The sequence below is a fragment of the Orycteropus afer genome, unplaced genomic scaffold (assembly GCF_000298275.1).
Source record: "Orycteropus afer afer isolate SDZICR_OR568_19922 unplaced genomic scaffold, OryAfe1.0 scaffold00243, whole genome shotgun sequence".
NCBI classification, from domain to species: Eukaryota; Metazoa; Chordata; class Mammalia; order Tubulidentata; family Orycteropodidae; genus Orycteropus; species Orycteropus afer.
The window spans coordinates 4,092,833-4,110,449 of record NW_006921830.1 but is presented as its reverse complement, the minus strand read 5'-3'; positions in this window follow the sequence as shown (position 1 = coordinate 4,110,449).

Here is a 17,617-nt window from a genome sequence, read left to right as displayed (position 1 = left end):
CTGCCCCTCCCCATATTGTTCCATAAAACTGTGAGAATACTGGGGCACGGGGTCTTTTGCTTGAGCCACTGACCTGGTAAGAGCAAAGACCCTAACTTAAGTTAGCTAATAAACTTTCCTATTGCATTTGCATTATCGTGTGTTAGCATATTCCTCTCCGAGCATCTCCTTCATAACCTGAGCACAACACTGGTTAGCAGTCAAGTGCCTTAGGCACTATGCTACCTGAGCTTCTTGCTCCAGGACTAGTGAGTAGTTTAGAAATGACTTTGAGAACAAAGCTTTCTGTGCATCCCTTCTGGTATGTCAGTGATTTGCTGAAAGGTCCCTAGAAGTACACCCTTTTCCCATCTATAAATTACAACCTTTCTATGTCTTGCTTCTGTTACTGGCCTATTTCAGGCACTTTGATAAGTGGATGTATGCAAATATGAAAAGATTAAAAAGCTAGCAACTCATTAAATAATTATTTCATTAGAGAAAAGAATTTAGCCTCGAAAACCTTGGTATATTACATATTTCTTAATCTCTCTAATGTTTACTTTCTTTCTTTCTCTGTCTCTGTAGTATTAAGAACTGTTTCTGGGAGAAGAATGTGTGAATGGAAGAGCAATGCAGAAGGAGCTGAATTTATGCAGCTTTTCTCATCCAGCTGTGTTCTGTGTGCATTTTGTCAAAAAGTATAGAAACTGTTAAAGGAGAGTGTTAAAAAAATGGAAAGCTTTTACAAGGTGTTCTGCTTTGGGCAAGAGACCTTGTTGGAAGCATATCTTGCATCTGAAATTATCTGAAATTGAGCATAGAGCTCAATTGTGATATACCTACATATGTTGTTGTTGTTGTTATGTGCTGTCGAGCGAATCATACCTGACTCATGGTGACCCCTCTTTGGGTTTCCAAGGCAGTATCACTACAGCAGTAGATTGCCCAACCTTCCCCCTGAGGAGTGGCTGGTGGGTTTGAACTGCCAGCCTCCTGGTTAGCAGTCAAGTGTCATAGGAACTATGCTACCAGAGCTCCCATACCTACATATAGTGTTGGGAATTTACTACCAGCTTGCCTAACAGATAATGAATGTAGAACCAAAGGTTTTTTTTTCACCCTTATGCCTTGGGTTTCCTTGCCATCTTGACTTTTTATTTACTTTCATCTACTTTTCTGCCTTTGTTCTCAAATGTATTTTATCTTTATTATCCTCCCTCTATATATTTTATTTTCCTATTTCACATCTCAGTAGGTCCCCTTTTGAAGTTCCAAAGAGTTTTAAAGAATATAGTTCAGGCAGAAACTATCAGGAAATAAAAGCTTCCAAAGTTAAATATACCAGTTTCATCAAAAAAGCAGTAATTTATTTGGAGACCCATAGAGTATTTCATATTTTACTAAATAAAAGTATCTAATAAAGAATATCTTAATAAACAAACGAACAACAACAACAACTCACTGCCGTTGAGTCGGATCCGACTCATAGAGACCCCTCCTTGGATTTCCGAGGTGGTATCGCTATGGAAGTAGATTGCCCAACCTTCCATCTAAGGAGTGGCTAGTGGGTTTGAACTGCCAGCCTTAGGCACTATGCCACCTGAAGAATATCCTAAAGAGCTCCCAAAGACTATCTTAAGTCTAATAAAAATTAAATGATAAGATTGTATTTTTCGTTCATCATGATATTGCCAAAGTGTTAAGACATTTGAATTTAGGGAACAATTAATCATTGAATTTTTGGTTAGTCTGACGAGACACACAGTTTCTCAAAGAACTTAAATATTAGCACACACTTTAACTGATATATATTTCAGTAGCTTTACCCTACCTGCACAATATAAATGGGTGGAGAATTACTGAATTAGTAAAAGTAGATGCTATGCAAATTTGTTTATTCTTGTCAGCCCTATTCTAAGTTCTTTTGTCTTCCTTACCATAATCTCTGAAGTTGGGAGTCAGTGGTAAACTGGTAAAGAATACAAGGAATCAAAATGAACTGTATGTTTATCTTCCTTTTTCCTAAGGAAAACATCATTTTTGAACATAATAAAAATATTAACAGTAGAAATAATAGAAATTGTTACATTATTAACCAGTACTTATTTGCCCTTACTCTATGCCAGGCACCATGCATCATTACCTCATTTAAACTTAAAAAATGGCAAGATACTATTATCATTCTAATTTTATTTAAAAAAATAAAAACAAACTAAAACATTGTTATATGTTGTCAAGTCAGACCCAACTCATAGTGACCCCTCCTTGCATTCTCAAGGAGGTACTACTGGGAAGTACATTGTCCCACTTTCCTTCCAAGGAGTGGCTGGTGGGTTTGAACCACCGGCCTTCTGGTTAGCATTCAAGTGCCTTAGGCACTACCCTACCAGAGCTCCTAACTAAAACAGAAAGACTAAAACATTAGGAAGATTAATGACTAAAACATTAGAAAGGTCAGAAAGCTACTAAGTGGCAAAGCAAAATACCCCAACTTTCTTCAAAGTACTCTTTCTATTTTCCACCATTCTGAAATAACTGATAAAAACACCTACCTTGTATCATCTATTCATTTGAAAAGGAAATTTTTGCTTGATTATAAAAACATTTACTGTCCTCAAAAACTCTACTTCTCTAAAACTTTTCTCAATAAATATTTAAAGGGAGATATTTTATATCATTTTATAAAAATGTAAATTGAGTTAGAAAAAATTAATGTATTTCTCAAATGCAGGTAATAAGGGAAATGGGAATTACGAATTCTGGAAGAAGAGTGAAATTGTGTTAGAATATTAAAATTTTAATAATGTTCTGCTTCTTGTCACAGATGTAATACTTATGTTTGAATCTTAGAATAAGCCTTGGGAGTTTTACTTTGAGTTGGCAAAGAGATTTTCTATCAGCTTGTGTTTTCTTTGTGTCTAGACTTTAACTGTTTTGTTTATCAGATTCTGTTTTTATTCTTTTATTTTGTTATGCCTTCTTCTGCTTTCTGATTACAGCTTTTTATTATAATAATTATTATTTTCTTAGCTCTCATCCAGAAGAGTTACTTTTAGAACATAGGCCTATTTCTAAGAAAATGGCTTTGAAGGTGGAGTCTTGAGAAATTAAATGGTTCAGTATAAATATGACAAGGAATCAGTCCCAGCTCTGGTTGAAAATTCTGAAATGAATACCAAATCCTTACCCTGCCACCCCCTAATGTTAAAAAATGAACAGCTTCTGCATTTGTGTGAAATTATCAGAATTCCTATGGGATGTGAGTTTTTAGGACACCCTGGATGGTGCAAATAATTAACCCACAGCAGCTAATGGAAAGAGTGGAGGTTAGTGTCCACCCAGCAGTAACTTGAAAGAAAGGCCTGGTGATCTACCTCCAAAAATCAGCCACTGAAGACCTGTGGAGCATACTACCCTGACACACATTAGCTCACTGTGAATTGGAGGCAACTCAACAGCAACTGATCTTTTTGTCTGATTTTTCATTTATGTGAAAGTATCAGAATTCTTTTTGAATGTGCTCTAGTGTTATGGATTGACTTATGCCTCACGCCTCCCCCATCCCTCAAAATATGTGTTGTAGTCTTAACCCCTATATCCTGTGGTTATAACCCCATACAGGAATGGGCTTTATGTATTATGTCAATGAGCCTGTATTAGTGTATGTTGTGTCTTAAATCAATCTCTTTTGATATATAAAAGAGATTAAACAAGCAAGCAGAGATGGGGGAAGATAGATGCCACAGCACATGAAGATCACCAAAGAATGAAGGAACAAGGATCTTCCCCAGGTTGGGCAATCTACTTCCATAGTGATACCACCTTGGAAACCCAAGGAGGGGTTGCTATGAGTCGGGTCCAACTTCCCCAGAGCCAACAGAGAGAGTAACTTTCCCTTGTAGCCAGCACCCTGAATTCAGACTTCCAGCCTCCTAGACAGAAAATGACAATTTTCTAATAAATTTCTGTTTCTTAAAACCACCCACTTGTGGTGGTATTTCTATCTTAGCAGAACTAGATAACTAAGTGAATTTAATTCAAGTTTTCTTTATCTTATTCTCCTTTCTTGTCTTTATTCTGAAATGTGTTTTCTTTTTATTATCCTCTCTCTATATTTTATACTTTTTTTGCCTTGTCTCAATAGATTTCCTATAGAGTACCTATGTCTGCTGTTTGGTATGAATGGCTCAATTCCAACAAATATTCCTTAAAACTCTTTAGGTTCTGAAATACGAGTCTCCACATTATCAAGAAATATTGTAGAAGACAATTGGGCCAGCCCATGGGTGGGTCCTATGCAGAAGCAAGTCTAATGGTCAAGATTGATTACTAGGGATCTTACGAAAGGAAAGAAAGAAAATACCACTTAGGACTTTTAGCACCATTCAGATGCTTCTAAATACATAACTAATATGTATTTACTGATGGAACATTTATTATAAATTTCAGACTTGCAAAAGAATTGAGAAAACCTATCAGCCTATGTACAGTGTAACAACCCAGAGATATTAATTACAGAGAACTTTTCCAAAGTAGCACTTTTTCTTTACTAAAGAGTGTGGTCAATCAGTCTCTGGTTTTGGACTAGGAACTTCCTAGTTTGATCTGAATTTTTGAGTTATCATAACAGCTACTGCCATCCAGAGAGATATCTACAAGGAGTTGGTATCCTCTGTCTTCAGCTTTTGCCTCTTAGGTACAGGTAAGGGCTTAAATTGATGAACTTTTTACTTTATTCTTGGTGTGAGAAAAGTTTCAGGATTTTGTGATGAATGTTGTTGTTGTTATTTGCCATCAAGTTGGACCCGACCCATAACGACCTCTCCTTGGGTTTCAGAGGTAGTATCACTACAAAAAAAGATTGCTCAACCTTACTTCCTAGGAGTGGCTGGTGGGTTTGAACCGCCAGCCTTCTGGTTAGCAGTCAAGTGCCTTAGTGACGAATAGGCAAGAATTAATAGCAAATATCTTAGCAGCTACAACACTTCTGTTGCTTTGCTGTCCTCTTCTTCAGATCTCCCTTTTTAATTTCTCCAAATATAAAACACCACAGGCTACTAACATTCTATTTTCTTTTCCCACTTCATAATTTGGAAATTTTGCTTTCTTGCTCACCATATCTTCTTCAGAGTCTTGTGTTATTTGTGATAGATTATGATGATGTAATGATCAACTTCGTCACTGGCTTATACTCCTCTGCTTCATCAAGGACTGCTGTAGAATAGTAACTTTTTCCGGTTTTATTTATTTATTTGTTTGGTATACTTGCCATCCACTCCATAGGAGAAAGCTGTGGTAATTTGCTTTCATAAAGATTACAGCTTTGGAAACCCTATGGGGCAGTTCTACTCTGTCCTATAGGGTCGCTAGGAGTCAGAATCAACTCAATGACAGTGAGTTTTGATTTATACCTGCTGTTGTTGTTAGGTGCCACTGAGTCAGCTTTGCCTCATAGAGACCTTATGCCCAACAAAACAGAGCACTGCCTCATCTTGTGCCATCCTCACAATCCTTCCTCTACTTGAGCCCGTTGCTGCAGCTGCTGTGTCAATCCATGTGGTTGAGGGTCTTTCCTTTTTTCGCTGACCCTCCACTTCACCAAGCATGATATCCTTCTCTAGGTCATGGTCCCTTCTGATAAGATCAAAGTAGGAGAGATGAATCTGGCCATTCTTGCTTCCAAGGAGCGTTCTGGCTGCACTTCTTCCATGCTACATTTGTTTGTTCTCTGGCAGTCCATGGTATTTTCAGTATTCTCTGCCAACATCACAATTCAAAAGCATCAATTCTACATCAGTCTTCCTTATTACTTTTCCATGAATATGAGGTAATTAAAAATACCATAGCGTGGTTAGGCCCACCTTAGTCTTCTAAGTGACATCTTTGCTCTTCAACACTCTAAAGAGGTCTTTTGCAACAGATTTGCCTGGTGCAATATGACATCTGATTTCTTGACTGCTTCTTCCATAGTTGTTGATTGTGGATCCATGTAAAATGAAATATTTGACAATTTCGATCTTTCCTCCATTTATCATGATGCTGCTAATTGGTCCACTTGTGAGGATTTTCATTTTCTTTATGTTGAGGTGTAATCCATGCTTCAGATTGTAGTCTTTAATCTTCATCAGTAAGTGTCTAAAGTCATCTTCACTTTCAGCAAGCAAGATTGTGTTGCTGGCATATCACAGGTTGAAAATGAGTCTTCCTCTAATCTTGATTCCACATTCTTCATATAGTCCATATTCTTGGATTATTTGCTCAGCATACAGATTAAATAAATATGGTGAAAGGATAGAACTCTGACTCACACCCTTCTTGATTTTAAACCATGTAGTATCCCTGTGCTCTGTTTAAATGACAGCCTCCTGGTCTATGTACAAATTCTTTGTGACCACAATTAAGTATCCTGGAATTCCTATTCTTTGCAATGTTATTTATAATTTGTTAGGATCCACACTGTCAAGTGCTTTTGCACAGTCAATGAAACACAAGAAAACATCTGTCTGGTATTCTTTGTTTTCAGCCAAGATCCAACTGACATCAGCAATGATATCCCGCTTTCCACATCTTTTGCTGAATCCAGCTTGCATTTCTGAAAATTTAGTCAATATACTGCTGTAACCAATTTTGAATTATCTTCACCAAAATTTTGCTTGCGTGTGATATTAATGATATTGTTAAATAATTTTCACATTCTGTTGGATCACCTTTCTTTGGAATGGGTATAAATATGGATCTGTTCCAGTCAGTTGGTCAGCTAGCTGTCTTGCAAATTACTTGGCATAGATGAGTAAGTGCCTCCAGAGTAACATTAGTTTGTTGAAACATCTCAATGGGTATTCTGTCAATTTCTCAGCCCTTGTTTTTGCCAATTCCTTGAGTGCAATTTCAACTTCTTTCTTTAAAACCATTGATTCAATATTACACTGATGTAATATATCACCTCCTGAAATAGTTGAACATCAACTAATTCTTTTTTGTACAATGACTGTGTGCTCCTTCCATCTTCTTTTGATGCTTCCTGCATCATTCAATATTTTATCCATAGAATTCTTCAATATTGCCACTCAACGCTTGAATTTTTTCTTCAATTCTTTTAGCTTGAGAAATGCTGAACATGTTCTTTGTTTTTGGTCTTTACCTGCTAGATTTAAATATTTAGTGGAAAATATTTTGTTAAAAATTTCTCAGTAGCTACAGCTACAACTTCGTGAATTCAAGGAAGGAGGTAGATGTTATCTTACAAATGATAATATGTATTTATATTTGTGTCTGTGTATATACATACAGATATAAATAAGAATATGTATAAGTATATACATGCTTGAACAATTTCTCTCAGAAAGATCAGCACAAGGCTGGTCCCCATGAGGCAGAGGTTAAAGATGTCCCAAATGTCCAAACTACCATACTACTCCATCATTTCAAACATTAATTCCTCCTCCTCCTCCCAGTAATTTCCCCAGTCTTAGGGTTCTGTATTTCACTTAATGCCTCATAGAACTCACAGACACCCCAGGGTTCATCTCAGGTAATAGTGGTGGAAGCTGGCAGGTTGGTGACTCCCAGCTCCGTGAGTAGGTCTGGCGGATCCTCCCAATTCTCGGGGCTTGATGAACCTCAATCAGCAGATCAGATGACGACTGCTGTCCCAAATCCTGCGGTGAGGTGAGGATGAGCCAAAACACAAAACCAGAGCTAAGGGTGGGTGAATCTTCCCAGGAGATTCATAGGTATACCCTCAAAGAAGCTAAAGGTGGTGATTTGAATTATACCCTCCAGCAAGGAGCTCTGGTAGCATAGTGCCTAAGGCACTTGACTGCTAACCAGAAGGCTGGCGGTTCAAACCTACCAGCCACTCCTCGGAAAGAAGGTTGGGCAATCCTACTTCTGTAGTGATACTGCCTCGGAAACCCAAGGAGGGGTCGCTATGAGTCGGGGCCGACTCAACGGCAAATAACAACAACAACAACAACCTCCAGCAAGGCGGGACTCAAGATATCTTCCACCTGTGTTGTCCCACCAGAAATAACCTAAGTGGATGGCTTTAATAATCAGCAGCTCAAGGCAAATTCTATTACAAAGTCAATTGCCAGTCATTATAGGGAACGACTACTACCAGCTGCCCAGCCAAGTTGATACCTGACCTTAACTACCACATCACCCCAAACAGGCATGGATAATGGGATTTACAATACATCACAGAATGGAGAACAATGACTAGAAGGGCTACATCAAGCAATTCACCACAATACATCAATATTTATAAATATAGGTATATTTACTCTTAGTTCTTTAAATCTGAACAAACTTTCAGGTAAGGCTTTGAGTTGCTTTGAAAGGTGATATTAGTTGCTGATCTTCTTAGCTCAACTTCTGTATGTTTTCAAGGGTCATAGTTATCTGGAGGCCTGACTAAGATTGTTTCTCTACAATAGTGAATGTCCTACAATGATGCTGTTTCTTCTTTATGGTTATAGATGTAATTGATTGATTATCAGTAATAATATTTACCCAAGAACTTGCATCTACATCTTTATTCTTTTGGGGAAAGAATATCATGCTCACTACATTTTTCCCACCATTCAGCTACCTAGATTCTCTTTCCTTACCTAACTTTTCACCAATCTCTATTTTTGGATTATGTAATACTGTAAAGAAAAATGTACAGTTTTGAATTTTCCCCATATTTTTCCAACCTAAGTGAATGGCCAGGAGTTCTGAATAATTTATTTTAAATCTTCTGTAAGTTTTAGACTTATTTTTCCTCTAGCAGTTAAAGATAGCTATGTGGAGATTTCTCATTACCAAGTTATCAGAGTATTGTATAAAATGCTTCAAACACTGATTCACACCTAATTTTTTTTCAGAAAAATAATGTGTGATTTTCAAAATATTTCATGTAATATGTTGAAATGTAATACATTGGCACAACAGAGAATAATTGGAATTTTCCACATTGTCACTTGGGATTATTATGGAATGATTTCTTATTGTGTCAAAGTCTTGTAATTCAAAATATAATGGTGATGAAAAAATGAGTGTAATTTAAAATACATTAATCACTGAGAGTCACGGCATTATCCCAAAATGTTAGGTGGGAACAGGAATCTTAGGTGGGGTAGTTAGTCAGACTTGAAAAAAAAAGCTAGATTTATGCAAACGAAGAAATGCTGTAGTTAAAAGGAATGGCAAATGGCATCTGGTAATATATTCTACAGATTAATTCATTAATGAAGTGTAAATCAATTGAGCTCACCTTCTCATTTTAAATAATTTTAGTAACTCCAGAAAAATGGAGGCTCCAGTGGTTAGTTGATGTCATAGCATATTCTTCCCATTAAATAGGTGATTTATTCATTCATTTAAAAAGTCATTTTTGAACATGTTATTGAGTACCTATTACGTTACTATAGACTTTCTAAGTACTGAGGGTTTTACAAAATGGAAATCTAGATAGAGTGGTTATCTATAAGGGGATTTGGAGAGTGTACTCAATTATAACCTTTCTTTACAAATGAAAAAATAAAATTAATATAATGTAATGAAACAAAGTTCATTGATCTCTATGGGTTAAAAATTAAACAAACAAATTTGTTCTTATGAAATATCATATAAAGATGTAAGACTAGTATAGCACAGTGGTTAAAAGGAGGGAGTTTTGAATTTCACTGTGCTATTTACTAACTCTGTGACCTTTGGTAGTTTACTTACTTCTTTAAGACTTTAGTTTCATCATCTTTTAAATGAAGAACATACCTTGTATGACTGTTTTGGGAATCAGATATGATAATGTTTGTAAAAGTCTTAGACACACCCTGTTATGTGATAAGTGTTCAAAAACTTTTACATATTATCTTTACTCCTGAGCTAAGGTTGTCATGGAAGTGCAATATTAATATTATAGATATCAGTTGCCATAGGAAATTGGTCAAAGACAATTTTTCCTTTATTTTTTATTCTTCTCCCCATTTTTCTTTTCCTCCCCACTTCTTCCTCAAACACACATACCACAAAATTATGAACAGACACATTTTTCTTTTGTCTTCCATACCATCAGTCACTTCTGCACCCCTCCGATGCACACACACATCTACTAAATGTGTATTACCTTAAAGGCACAAGCTCTCAGGATGGGGTGACAATTTCTTTATAGACTATGATTGGTTAGCCACTTTAGTTGAGTGTGTCAGAATAGTAGCATGATAATTCATAATGTCTATAATATGCAGCCAGCTAACAGTAACTGTCATCTTGCTTTTGGAAAAACTTCACTTTCTTCAACTTTAGTATTTTTGCAAAACATATTTTTGAAAAAGCAGTTATAAAATAATTTCCCAGTAAGCTTCATTTCTAAAGGACAAATAAGGGCTCCTTCCCTAGAGAGATGAAAACCAGATCAAATCTACCTCTGCTGCAATATCACAAGGCATACCACATTGCTTTCTGATGTCTATGTGGAAATTCTTTTAATACAAGTTTTTTAATTTCTTTTCTTTTTTTTATGCATTACCTATCCCTTGCCACCATTTTTGCTTGAGGTTTCGATTCTTCTGTTGTATTATATTTCAACCCTTTTACATATTTATTGTTCCATAAACCTAGATGTTGATTTTCTTTCATACTTGATTTAATTTATTTTGTGAGTTTGTGTTCAATTTATGGATTTTGAGATAAATCTCTCATTGGTTCTTTACACTGTAGACTGCAGAAAATCTGATTTATAAAAGTTCACTTTGTTTTTGATGTAAAAGCAAATATTACATTTGATTTGGCCTTAGTCACAAGAGGTTATTAAGGAAAGGAATGTTTTGATATTAGTGAAATTAGCCCTCTTTGATTTTCAGATGAAGCAAAGAAGAGGGGAATTGATATTTGCCTGAGTTTCATATTTGAGTTGACTCTGATCTTTGATTATTTCCAAATATTTATGTAAATTTGAGTTCTGTCTAAGCAATCTACTATTTGTAGGACTTTAGCTACCAACAACAATAGCGCAGCCAGATAAATTTTAGACTAAAGTCACATTTATACTTATCAAGAAATTTTATTTATTTGCACTTAAGAGTGTGAGAAGAAACCAAACCAAACTGACTACCATCAGTTGATCAGACTCATAGTGACTCCGTAGGACACAGTAGAACTGCCTTATAGGCTTCCAAGGCTGTAGATCTTTATGGAAACAGAGTGCCTTATCTTTCTTCCAGAGTGGCTGTGAGTTTGAACTACTGATATTTTGGTCAGCAGCCAAATGCTTTAACCACTGAGTCACCAGAGCTCCTTGAGTGAAAGAATAGTAGTGATCAAGCACTTTTATTCTAGATTCAATGAAATTGTCATGAATGGGTAAAGCAGGCCTCTAGTGCTTTTTCTACCTGGTATACAATCTTAAAGATAAACTGGATTATCTGTAGATATGGAGGAGTAGTGGTGTCAAACTAGTTTTTCTACCTAAGCAACCATAAAATGTAGATAAAATACAAATAAATAAACACTCAACATGAAATCATTTGAATAGCTCTATAACAATTTTTAAAAATTGAGTTCATAGTCTAATTGTTGTTGTTGTTATGTGCCATTGAGTTGGACCTGACTCATAGAGACCCCTCCTTGGGTTTCTGAGGCGATATCACTATGGAAGTAGATTGCCCAACCTTCCTTCTGAGGAGTGGCTGGTGGGTTTGAAAGGCCAGCCTTCTGGTTAGCAGTCAAGTGCCTTAGGCACTAGGCCACCAGACCTCCTTCATAGTCTAATGTCCTGTAAAAAATATTTTATTTATACACAGATAGTTTCACTGTAAATTCTACCAAATGTTTAAAAAAGAATTAATACCAATTTTACACAATTGCCTCCAGAAAATAGAAGCAGAGGGAACAATTCCCAATTTATTTTGAGCCCTTTATTAGCCTGATATCTAAACCAGATAAAGATGGTACAAAAAAGAAAGAAATCTACAGCTTATTCTCCTTCAGAATGTAGACTCAAAATTACTCAAGAAAATATGAACAAATCAAGTCCATCACTATGTAAAAATAATTGTACACCACAACCAAGTGCACAGCTAGTTCAATATCCAAAAATCAGCCAATGTAGTCCACCATATTTGCAGCCTAAAAAAGAAAAATCACATAATCTTATCACTTAAACAATGTGACAAAATTAAACATGTGTTTATGATTGAAAAAAAAAACCTTCAGCAAACTAAGAATGGAGAATAACTTCTTAAACCTGATAAAGAGCCATCTATTAAAACAAACAATAGAACAAAACGAAACAAAAATCCTACAGCTAACATCATGATTAATGGTGAAAGACTAAATGCTTTCCTTCTATGATTTGGTACAAGAAAGAATATCTACTTTCACCGCTATTATTCAGCATAGTACTGGAAGTCCTAGACAGCATGACAAAACAAGAAAAGTAAATGAAATGCCAAAGATAGGAAAAGAAGAAATGAAGTTGTCCCTATATGCAGATGTATTATATACATAATGCTCCAAGGCATCTACAAAACAACAGCTAAATAAAGATAAAACAGAAAATCCAGGAACTGATAAATAAGTTTAGCAAGGATGTCAGGTATGAGATCAACATACAAAAACCAATTTTATTTCTATACACTAGCAATTAACGTATGGAAATAAAAATTTAAAATACAATTTACAATTGCTCAGAAAATTAAACATTTAGATATAAACCTGACAAACACACAAGAATTGTGTGTTTAAAACTATAAATGTTAATGAAATAAATTTTTAAAAGAGTTAAATAAATGGAAAGAAATGCCATGTTAATGGATCGGAAAGCTTGACATAGTAAAGATGTTAATTGTCCCCAAATTAATGTATATGCTTAATGCAATTTCTATCAGAATCTCTGAAGAGTGTAGTGGATATAGGCAAGCTCATTCTAAAATTTTTTTGGAAAGGCAAAAGAAATAGAATAGCTGAAACAATTTTGAAAAACAATAATAAAAAAAAGTGGGAAAACACACTTTACTCAATTTTACAACTTACTATTTTACTGTAATAACCACAGTTGTGTAGTATTGGCATAGACACACAGATCAATTAACAGAACAAAAAACCCAGAAATAGACCAACACAGTATGGCTTTTTTTTTTTAAAAGCAAGAATGCAAAAGGAATTAAATGGAAGAAGGATTCTTTTCAGCAAATGGTGCTGGAGCAACTGGATATCCATAGGCAAAAAACAAAATGAGAATAAAATAAAATAAAATCCTCAACATAAATTTCACAACTTTTACAAAAAATATCTCAAAATGAAGCATATATTTAAATATAAAGCAAAATTATAAAACTTGTAGATTAAAACATAGGAGAAACTCTTCAGCAACTAGGGCTAGGTGAAAAGTTCTTAGATATGGCATCCAAATTATGATCCACACATGAAATAAATCAATAAATTGGGCTTCATGCAAATTAAAATCATTTGCTCTGTGAAATAATATCCTGTTAAGAAGATGAAAGGACAAGCTACAGACTAAGAAGAAATATTCGAAACCCACATATCTGATCAACATTTCACCAAAGAGGTTATATGTTGTTGTTAAGTGCCGTCGAGTCGTTTCCGACTCATAGTGACCCCATGCACAGCAGAACGAAACACTGCCCTATCCCTTGCCAACCCCACAATCCCTTCTATACTTGAGCTCATCATTGCAGCCACCGTATCAATCCATCTCGTTGAAGGCCTCCCCCTCTTTCATGGACCCTCCATCCTACCAAGCATGACATCCTTCTCCAGGGAATGGTCCCTCCTTACAACATGACCAAAATAGGTGAGACGAAGTCTGGCCGTTCTTGCTTCCAAGGAGCATTCTGGCTGCACTTCCTCACTTTCAGCAAGCAAAGAGGTTATATATAGATGGCAAATAAGCACTTGAAATTTTATTCAATATCATTACTCATCAGGGAAATACATATTACAACCATAATGGGATATTATGCCTACTGCCTGTTATTGTTGCTAGTTAACTTCAAGTCAGTTCCAACTTATGGTGATCCTGTGCAGGGTAGAATCACCCCAAAGGATTTTCAAGAATATGACCTTTTGGAGACAGATTGTCAAGTGTGTCTTCTAATAGACTTCTGGGTGAGTTTGAACCACCAATACATGTATATGAGGTGTTTGAAAATACCATGGAGGTCAAGTGTACCTTAGTTTTCAAAGTGACATCTTCACTCTTCAACATTTTAAAGAGGTCTTTGGCAGCAGATTTGCCCAATGTAATATGTTGTTTGAGTTCTTGACTGCTGATTCAGTGGGCGTTGATTGTGGATCTATCATATCACAGTACCCATTTATTTTCTTATAATGTCAATCATACTCTGAAATGTTTATATTACATTTTTCTACTTACTTTTTCATTGGCTGCTGCTCTACTAGAATGGAAGTTCCACAAACATTCAACTAACAACACTAAAGCCTTTGCCCTCACATTATGCCTGACACTTATAGATAAATAAACAAACCAAACGCACCACTGTTGAGTCAGATCTGACTCATAGCCACCCCTCCTTGGGTTTCTGAGGTGGTATCCCTATGGAAATAGATTGTCCAATCTTCTTTCTGAGGAGTGGCTCATGGCTTTGAATCACCAGCCTTCTGGTTAGCAGTCAAATGCCTTAGGCACTACGCCACCAGAGCTCCCAAATATTGATTTATGCTCAGAAAATATTTATGCATGTATGCATGCATGCAGGAATTAATGATTTGAAACCAAAAATTTAAAAACTTGGTAGCTTAAATGAAGAAAATTCAAGTAATAATTATAAAGGGATCTCATTGATTTGAAGGGACCACAGATGTTTAAGAGGAAGCTATAGCCTCTCTTTTCTAAGTTCTTACTTTGAAACTATAAACTAGTAATATAAATTTGGGTCCACTTCTGTGCAAGTGAAATTTAGGTGTTAAATTATCAAAACTACCTGATATAGCTTCAAAACGATATGAGATATAGAGAACTGAACCATAAAGTGACATTGTACAGTATACAGGGAAAAAGGGAAATAAATCCAGCTAGGTACTGTTTAGAAGTGACTGGTTTTTTGAAAAGAACTATTCTGTTCTTAGGTGTTATATTTTTAAATATAATATCTTACTTAACATAGCAATTAAACTTAATATAGTAGGTAAAGTATTTATAATTTTATTTTAAACCATGTTATTTATTTTTTTTAAATCAACTAAATCATGTTCTAAGATTGATGTCTGAAAGTAACAATGGCCACTGTAGCTCCACACCTATAATAGCCCTAAGGACAATTATCCAAGTTTCAAGTAACTTGGAAGATAGGATTTAGCAAAAACATAGTTCACAAGTAATAGTGGTTGTTGATCAATTATGAAAATTAAAAGAGAGCCTTTGAAATCATTCTGATCTTAGTGATGATAACACCCATAATCTTTACCGCCAAAAACCTTTGTTCCACAAACCATGTTCAGAGGGGAAACTGAGTCACCAGAATGCTTATGAGATTCCCAGGATCGCATGGGAAATCAGTAGCATAGCTTGAGGAAATATAACAAAGTAAATAAGAACTTCTAACCATAAATGCTTTGCTATTCCAAGAATGCATGTGACTATATTTTCTTCAGTGAATGTGCAGAGTAAATAAACAAATAGTATCTGGAGATATTTCTATGACTAAGGCCTTATAGGGATGCCAATAAACAAGACATTTTTGAGGATGATGTCATGTAAAATGACATTATGCTGAACACTGCTCTTCAGGGAAAAGCAGTAGGGTCACTTTTAATAGGTACATGAGAAGGAATAGATTCACTTACACTGTTTTTTTCTCTGTTTTAGAATCTGTGGCAAAGTGTTAAATTAATCCCAGGAGTTATCCTCCTGGGGCAATGGATTCTTTATTTAGACATGTATTTAAGTGTGTGTCTGTGTGTGTCTGTGTGTGTGTGTACCTTAGCCAAAGCTGATAAAAATTTCTTTTTATCTTACTGTCTCTTCTCTCTAGAGAGAGATTTGTTTTTTCTTTTCATAGCCTAACCTCCTGCTTGATAGATCAAACTCTTAATGCTTAATGTCTGAATTGCCACATCTAAAACAGGTCTTATAAATCCACCTCTGTTGTTTATTTATGTGTTTATATTAAGATTTCTCAACTGACACTCCATTGTATTTACAGTGTCTAAATTTCTCCACTAAATGAAATTTTATTCAAGGGTCATGGATGTTGGCTTCATAAGGTCATTTTTAAAAAGTTGATTTTCTAGTTCCTTTTGAAAAGGGGGGTTTCCTAGGAAATAGCAAAAACACTCTGGCATGTGGCTCTCTGGGCTGGCAGAACACAGTGCTGTTTGTCTCCAAGCTTGCTATTTTGAAGTAAACATTGTTTGTTAGAAAGAAAAGGTAGGATGCTGCTTCAGCCTTGAAAGGGGAGGGAAAGAAGAAATAGCATTTTCTCAGTATAAGCCTATGTGATAACAACAAAATGTGAAACTTTATGAATGCTGTTTGAGAGATTCTATTTTTTGATAACTCAGAAATTGCATTTTTGGCAGGGTAGTTTCAAAAAAGGAACACTAGGGCTTTGATTTGGCCCTCTGTTTTTATCTGCAATTTTAATCTATATATGGGGGAAGGTTTTCTTTGACATTTGTAGCAGTATTTCTGAGATTGATGCTGCTGCCTATTATTATACAGGAGAACATTTGATACTAAAGGTTCCCGCAGCTCCCATCAACTTTCTATAACAGGTCTGCTCTCCTGACATTTAATGTCTCCTAAGCCTGATATGGTCTGATAACTTCAACATTCCAGCTTCTTTGGGGAGAAATAAAGAACTGTGGTATCCTTGATTCTTCCTGGGGCCTCTCACCACCTACATCACCAATCACCCATCACCTTTTCGTCTTAATATGTGAAGTAAAGTCTAGGAAAAGTCCATGTATTGTGTCTGTGTGTTCACATACTGAACACACCAAGATTAAACCAGATTAGAGAAAACCTAGTCTTTATATAAATGTAACCAAAAGACCCAACATCTGTCACCTTGTTGAAATGTCTAGATTATCTTTCTAAAACTGACCTTTGAGTGAGCCCAGTTAAAAGTAAAAATTCCCTATGGCTGAAATATCAATTTCTCAAAATTACTTTAAAGTTTTCATGGCTAGAACAAAGTGTCTTTACTGGGTGAATTAACTCTATAAATGCCTTAGCTAACAAGGATTAAGATTACATTCCTTACTATAATTCAAAATCTGCACTGCCTCTTGGTGAAGTAAAATAGGTGTGTCCAGTGAATGAACTACCAATGGAATAATATAAAGCTATAAAATAACTTAAAAATGTCTCTATAGCATGACTGAAAGAACTCCAGGATATATTACCTAGTGGTTAAAGCAGAGTATAAAAATATTCCAAAATATGCTATTTTTTTATATGTGTATGAAAAGTGAAACATTGAGATTATATTTGCATAAGAAAACACTAAAAAGATAACAACAACAACAATAAAAAAAACTGAGTGCTTACTAGTAAAGAATAGGGCAAGAGGAAAGGACTGAATGGAGAGAGGAGAGAGAATAAGAGTTTTGATGTATATAGTTTTATATAAGTTTTTCAACCATGTCAATGTATTAACTATTG